Source organism: Muscardinus avellanarius (assembly GCF_963383645.1).
Source record: "Muscardinus avellanarius genome assembly, chromosome: 3".
Classification (NCBI taxonomy): Eukaryota; Metazoa; Chordata; class Mammalia; order Rodentia; family Gliridae; genus Muscardinus; species Muscardinus avellanarius.
In genome coordinates, this window is record NC_137788.1 from 75,261,526 (window position 1) to 75,269,624 (window position 8,099).

Sequence of the window (8,099 nt, forward strand, 5' to 3'; positions counted from 1 at the left end):
TTCAGCCTGTTCTCAAACAATCAGCATTTTATTTATTTATTTATTTATTTATTTATTTATTTATTTATTTGTGGTACTGGGGCTCCTGGAAGCCTTTCTACCTGCAGGCTACACTCCCAGACCTATTTTATATTTTTATTTGGAAACAGTCTCTTAAGCCAGAGCGGCTGGCTTCGAACCTGTGTGATCCTCCTGTCTCTGCCTCCCTAGCGCAGGGATTACAAGCTTGCGCCACCACGCCCGGCTCAATCAGCATTTTAAACACTCATTTACCATGATAACTTCAATGTTACAGCAAGGAGACAGCATTAAATTGTGTGGAGGCATACGGGCATTAGAGATTAAATTATATTTTCCAAATTGCACTTGAGAATCCAGTGTGCTAATTATATCCTTTGGGTATCTACCTTGTCCACAACACTTGGGATTCAGGTTAATGAACAGCTCCAGGTATTCTACTACATTGCAAGAAAAGATAATTCCATTCATAATTTGGGGGGGGGGTCTACCAGAGACTGAACCCAGAGGCATTCAACCTCCTAGCTATGCCCCCTGCCCCCCTTTTTTGCTGTACTGGGGATGGAACCCAGGGGTATTAAACCTCTGAGCTACACCCCCAAGCCTATATTTTAGTCTCTTTATTTTTGAAACAGGGTCTCACCAATTTGCGAAGGGCCTCACTAAGTAGCTGAGGCTGGCCCCAAATCTGTGATCCTCCTGTCTCAGCCTCCCAAGTACTGAGATTACAAACGTATGCCACCATGCTGGGCCACCAATTCAACCCATTCTCAATGAAAAGTCCAGCAAGCTGTTTTGTAAAAATTGACAAGGTGATTCTAGAATTCATATAGAAATGCAAAGAACCTAAAATACCTAAATCAATTTTTTATAAGAAAGACAAAGCTGGAGGATTTTTCCTACCTGATTCTAAGACTTACAATAAAGCTATGTAAGCAAAACAATTTGGTATTGATAAAAAAATAGAATAAATATAAATAATAGAGTATCCAACATTTTTGTACATTTGGACAATAAACAATAGAGAGTCCAACATTTTTGGACAACAGAGTCCAAACATAGACTCACACATTTATATCTGGTCATTTGATTTTTGACCAAGGTATCAAAATAACATAAAATGGGAATCAATCTTAACTATCCACATGGTATTGCTACTGGGTCAAAGGAATACACTGACATCAAGCCATGGTTTAGTTAGGTAACCATTTGTGGAAAGCAGAGCTAGCACTCATCAAATAGACACACTTAAGATCTAACCAGCTGTCCTTGCTTTTAACTGCCATGTAATAAGTGTGCGTTCCTGGACCTGCTGGCAAATCATCCTTGCGAAATAAAATAGTTGAAACAAGAAGATCGCAGGTTCAAGACAGCCTCAGTGAGACTCTTAGCAACCTAGTAAGGCTCTGTTTCAAAAGAATAAAAGGGGTTGGGGGTGTAACTCAGAGGTAGAGTGCCCCTGGGCTCAGTGCCCAGTACCACAAAAATAAACTAAGCATTAATACATTTATGCAAATGAAATACATTGTGCTAATCCTATGAGTGGTATTTTAAGAAATAAGTTTTAGAAGTAAAACAAGCCCCTAAATTGGCAATTTTGACATAGGATTTTATATGATGCTATTGATGTTGGTAGGAAATCCAAATGTTGTGCTATCTGAATATCACCTGGTCATGATTGCTTCATTTCCAGTGTCTTAGTCATGAAATGCATAAGGACATTTTGGCCAGCAACAGGCTGCATATTTGTTGGTGTTCCCTTAAATGGAGCTGAAAAATTCCTATCACCTAGTGATTTGTAGCCATCATAACCTCTTAGTGCTACACAATTCCTGTGAGTTTGTGACAATACTGGTGTATACAAACCTACAGCCAGGCTAGTCATCGAAAAGTATAATACAATTATATTTAGTTAATAATGATTAACAGATGACTATGTTACTGATGTATGTCTTTATTCTACTATACTTTTAGCATCATTTTAGAATATACTCCTTTTGCCTGTACAAAACAAAAGTTATAACTGTAAAAGAGCTTCAGGAGTTTCCTCAGGAGGTGTTCTGACAGAAGAAATCACCCTTAGAGGAGGTGACCTGTCAATGCATATTATCACCTCTGAAGATCTTCCAGTGGGAAGAAGTCATGGAATTGGAAGTCAGTGACACCGATGACCCAAACCCTGGGTGAGCCTGGTATAATGTGTGTATTTCTGCCTTCAGTTGTTTGTTTTGATTTTTCATCATTCAAGGTTTATTTCGTGTTTTGGTTGCTATGACAAAATAGTTGGTTGTATTATTCATATATAGGTAGAGCTTTCTTTTTACATCAAGTGGCAATGTGCACTATTGTTACATATAATATACAAAATAAAATTCTTTAGAATAGCTGTGCACAAGACATGTATTACTAGACACTGGATTCCAGGATGTGACTGCCTGGGGGAAAATGTTGGACTAGGCATGTTTGGTTAAGTTAAACAACACACAGGCACATCTGACTTGAGCAGCAGCTAGAGCCTATGAACAGTGGTAGCAGGATCTCAGAGAGGGTGAAACCATCTTACACTAACCAATTAGGACTATACAAGTTAAATACCACCTAGCCTCAGGACTTTAATTTAGGAAATTTTTCCCCATGTGATCTTAATACTACTGCTTTAATCATAGATCAAAGGACAAGATGCACAACCACCAACTAAAACCCTGTTGGAGCCTAGACAATGAAGCTGTATGACACTAGAAGCCTTTATAATCACAGCTCTTCTTTGGATACCCTAAAGTGTACCTGCACTCTTCTTCAAACTAGCCTCTTTCTCAGGCATCAGAGTTACATTCACAACATCTGAGATTCCATTTTGTCCCAAGATTCAAAGAACACTAAGGAGGACATTATCCTTTATTCCTGCCACAGACAGTCCACTGGCCCACAAGGCATAGCCTGTCAATTTTATCACTTCACAAGCACTGTCAACTACCTATTTGTGATCCTCTTTCCAATGTTTCTTATCTGCATCAGTGCCTATATCTCACCTAAATTTTTTGGTGAGATACCCGCAACATTCACTCCACTCTACACAGGTACATAGTCTCCATGCTCTCCAAAGACCCACTCGGGACAACTTGATGGGTGAACTCTCAGCCTTTCCCCCATCAAGTAACTGAATCCAGATTGCAATCACATCCGATCCCATGGTTTTTGGGAAAGCCATTTATCTTCCAAGCCACATAGGTCAAGATATCCACTGGATTGGAAGCAACAAGCAAACTACAGTCTGGACTGTATTTTCTACTAGGAAAGATGAACTTAAAGGTGTTGTGCTGGACCAAATTAAGGCAGTTTTCTCCCTCTTGCTGACATGCCCCCCTGTAATGATAATAAGTTTGGTGTTTGCAGTTACATTAGTTTGTCAGAAACTATTTTGTTACTGTTGTTTTAAGGAAAAGACTACCATAGTAGGGATCCATCACCTCTCCCTTCAATTTGTCTCTCATGATATCAAAAAGTGTAAGTTCAGGACTGGGGATGTGTCTCAGTGGTAGAGTGCTTGCCTAGCATGCATGAGGACCTGCATTCAATTCCCATTACAAAAAAATAATACGACTGAAATATGCCAGGTATGGTGGCGCATGCCTGTAATCCTAGTGCTTAGAAGGCTGAGACTAGAGAATCGCAGGTTCAATCTCAGCAGCTTAGTGAGATTCTCAGCAACTCACTGAGATCCTGTTTCAAAACAAAAAAATAAAAAGGTTTGGAGGTACAATTCAGAGATAGAATGTCCCTGGGCTCAATCCCTGATACCATGAAAACACACACACACACACACACACACACACACACACACACACATTTTAAAATATTAATTACATTGCTGGGTGCGGTGTTGCACACTTGTAATCCCTGCACTTGTTTCCAAATTTTAAAAAAAGTATAAAAATGGGTCTGGGAGTGTAGCCCGGAAGTAGAATGGTTTCCAGGAACCCCAGTACCACCAATATATATAAAGTTTATTTTTCATTTAAAGTAATTTTAGAATTTATTTTGCTTCAATGCTTCCTTCTTTTAACAACTTATTATAAAATGTCTATAATAAGTAGCAACCACTGTCACATATATTATTGCATATAAATTCAAATATATCACTCTCTCTTGGTATAGTCTACATTGCAGAGAAGTCCACTCTACTCCTCCAGTGGCCTCACCTTTTTCCTCTGCAGCTCCTGAACTGGTTCCCTCTGGAGAGATCTGAGGCCCATCCATAGCCTGCAAATCAGCAGGCCCTGCCTGCCCTACTGGGAAGGGCCAGAAACCAGAAATGCTAAACCAGCTGGGGCCACATCCTCCTTAGTCTCCAGTAGACTCAGGCCATTCTGCATGGAAGCAGCAAGAATGCCTTTCCCCTCACTTTGGTGTTGCACATTTTCTAATTTCTCATTGAGGTCCATTTTTTCTAAAACTGCCATACTCCTCAGTCCTTTTATCCAATTCTTTATTCCCAGGTCAGGCTTTTCTGTCTTCTGAGATGCTTCTGAGTGCTTCCTGTACTAGGTTGTAATATTTTCCCCCAACGTGTGTGTGTGTGTGTGTGTGTGTGTGTGTGTGTGTGTGAGCGCGCGCGCTTGTGTGTTTACTGGGGATTGAACCCAAGGGCATTCTAGCTCTGAGCTACACCCCAGCCCTATTTTTTATTCTTTATTTTGAAACAGGGTCTCACTAAGTTGCAGAGGGCCTCAATAAGTAGCTGAGGCTGTCCACGAACCCGGATCTTCCTGTCTCAGCCTCCCAAGTACTGGGATTACAAGCATGTGCCACCACACCCAGTTCTCCACCAAGCATTTTGAAGACATGTAGTAGTCCCAGAAATTTAAGGCTCAAATAAGGATTCTTCCTTCCGATCTTCTCTCCTTCTTGGCATACTAATACACAAAAGCAAAACATTATAAAAACTTCTAAACAGAGTCTTCCATCTCTAGTTTCTGGAGTAACTCTTTTAAAAACATACAGTTAATAGAAATCTACCGCATATCTAACTTGTCAGGTTGTCTTCTGTAAACCCAATCTGAAATTTATTTAGATGTCCTTAAATAATCAAAGTAGTGGATTACAAAACTGTGGGATATGTACACAATGGAATTTTACTCAGCCATTAAAAAAAAAAACACAATTACATCATTTTCAGGAAAACGGATGGAACTGGAGGACATTATGCTAAGTGAGATTAGTCAGTCACAAAAAATAAGAAATCAGATGCTTTCCCTAACATGTTAAAGCTAAGGAGAAATGGGTCAAAGGAGGAACTCTAGATGATAAAGGAAACCCTATAGAGGAGCAAACAAGACAACCTGAGGGGATGGGAGGGGGGAAGAAGGGAACTCTCTAAAGCACATGATGTATTAAACATATCGAAGTCAACTGCTAAGCCAAGCATGGCAAGGAGGGATGGGGAGGGAATGGGGTGGGGATTGGGTAAGAGCTAACTGGGTGATGTGTGCATGTATGTCTACACAAGATTTTTACCCCATTATGATGTATGAATATAATGCACCAATAAAATAAATAAATAAAAGAAATTATTGAATAAGATAAGAGTAAAATAAAATTATTAATTTTTACAATAAATTCAAACAAACCAAAAAAATCAAAGTAGTATTTTCAGCTGTGACTTCTTCACTCATTGCATCTTCACTCTACTAACCTTTAAATATTTTTAAATTGTAGGCAAATTTAATTCAGCATCTGTTGGAAGAGCCTGGAAGAGTTCACCAGCTGCTATGGTGATGTTTCATTTCTGAGCACTCCCATGAACAAACAGATGGTCAGACAATCATGCATCTGTAACATGAAAAATATCATTAAACATTTTCCATTATTAGCTTTCTTGCTACTGTGACTTATGAGTCATTTCTCCAAACATACATCCCCTTGAGGTATCTCTGAAGAAAAGCTAACAAAAAAGTATGGACTCTCATTCAAATCACAAGGTTATCATTCTCACTTCCTTAAATTGAACTGCAAAGGACCATGATTTTTTTAAGAAAAAATAAATTCTGTGGAAGAATATAATGAAGCTTTTGTTAGCTTCTTCTAGGCTTGCTTTCAAGAATGGTCCGCTAAAAAATTAGATATATATTTTATTAAATGCCTCAGATGTTATGTTAGACCGTGGAGATATAAAGGAATGAGACACTTATCCCAGCCTTAAAATCTGGAAGAGGAGACACCCATGTCAACAAGCCATCATGACATAATGTAGTATTCTAATGGAAAAGCAGAGAGAAGGGTGACTACTTCTGCTGGGTGCTCAGATGGTGTCACAGACATGGGAACATTTGAGTTTTGAAAAGTAAAGAGGAGTTTATCAAGTAAGATGAGGAAAGGCATTCCTGGTTGAGGTAGAGGGTGGAGCAGAGGCAGCAGGATGGACAGATGCACAGATGTGAAGGGCTGGGGAGCTTTTAGCAAATGTGTGTAACCAAAGCTCTGGTCTTAACTGGGACACACAAGCTCCTAGGCCTGCACAATAGTACATTAGGGGCTGCACAAAAGCACAAGATGAGCATGTCACAATTGCCTCATTTTTCTTTGTATTTATTCAATTTTATATCAATTCTAGTTGATAGTGGTTGATAGTGGTTTTACACACTTTTAAAAATTAAACATGAGCCAGGTGTGGTGGTGCATGCCTGTAAACCCAGTACATAGGAGACTGAGACAGCAGTTATCCAGCAGTTTTGCAGGTGTGATAAAGGTTGCCATCTTCAGCTCTCTCTTCAGGGCAGTCCACCCATAAGCAAAGCAAGTGAAACAGAAGGACATAGCTTAGATAGCAGAGGAGCATAGAGGTCACGATCTTCAGTTCCCTCAAGAAAGGCAGTCTTCTGCCAAAGTAAGCAAAAGGCTATAAATCCTTAAGCCAGCTGGGTATGGTGGCACAAGCTAGTAATCCCAGGGCTTGGGAGGCCGAGACAGGAGGATTGCACAGGTTCGAAGCCAGCCTCAGCTACTTAGTGAGGCTCTCAGCAACTTAGTGAGACCCTGTTTCCAAATAAAATATTAAAAAATAGGTCTGGGAGTATAGCCTGGAGGTGGAAAGCCTTTGGGTTCTACCCCCAGAACCACCACCAAAAAAAAAAAAAAAAAATTTCTTAAGCCAGTATTTAGACTTAGAACAGTTTCCCAAAATGGGCAGTAGAAAGTAGTCAGGGATAACACTCAGATTTCTAGTTTTACCAGCTGATAGACAGCTGGCAAATATCTAAGACAGAAAATCAAGGAAGAAAAAAGTTTTTGAAAGCTTATCTGAAGGATAATGAGTTGATGTTGGCTCTACTAAGTTGTGGTGTCTGTGAAACAGTAATACAATTGTTCACTCATACATCCAATATCTTTATTTAGCAACTATTCAACATCAGGATCTGAATTACACAGGTAGTTTGAAATGTCCAATAGCTAGTGGAAATTCAGGTCTGGAATTTAAGAGATGCATTAGGCTGAGAATACAGAAGTGGCAGTAACTGATGTGTTTAGAGGTGATCCTGGAAGGTAAAGGGAATAGATCTGATGCAGCCAGGAGGGCACACATAAGGAGAAAAGAGGACTCAGGATTGGCCCTAGGGGGAAACTAAGGGAAAGGGGGTGGAGGAGCCTAGTCGTCCTAAAAGGTTAACAATATTTACATAAGACTTCTTCCTTGTTTATTGTTTTGTTGTGTGTGATTTCTATAGTAAACGTATTTGGATTTCAGAAACAAAAAATCTTCAGAAATTTTTAAAAGAAATAACATATTTCCACGTATTACATAAAAGTTTATTTTCATTTAGGACTGCACACACACACACACACACACACACACACACACACATTTATAAGCCTCTTAAATATTTGAATTGAATGTAAATAATTTAGATCAATTACAGAAATTTCATTACTTTATTACATTCTGCCCATTTACAAATTAGGCAGTTAAGTGGTTTTTTTCAAAGGAAAGAGGAAAACTGTTCAGAGATACACTACACTCTTATGGATCCCAGATGACCCGTTATCACAGCTAAAATGAACCTTATTCATAAATTTACTCCATAAAT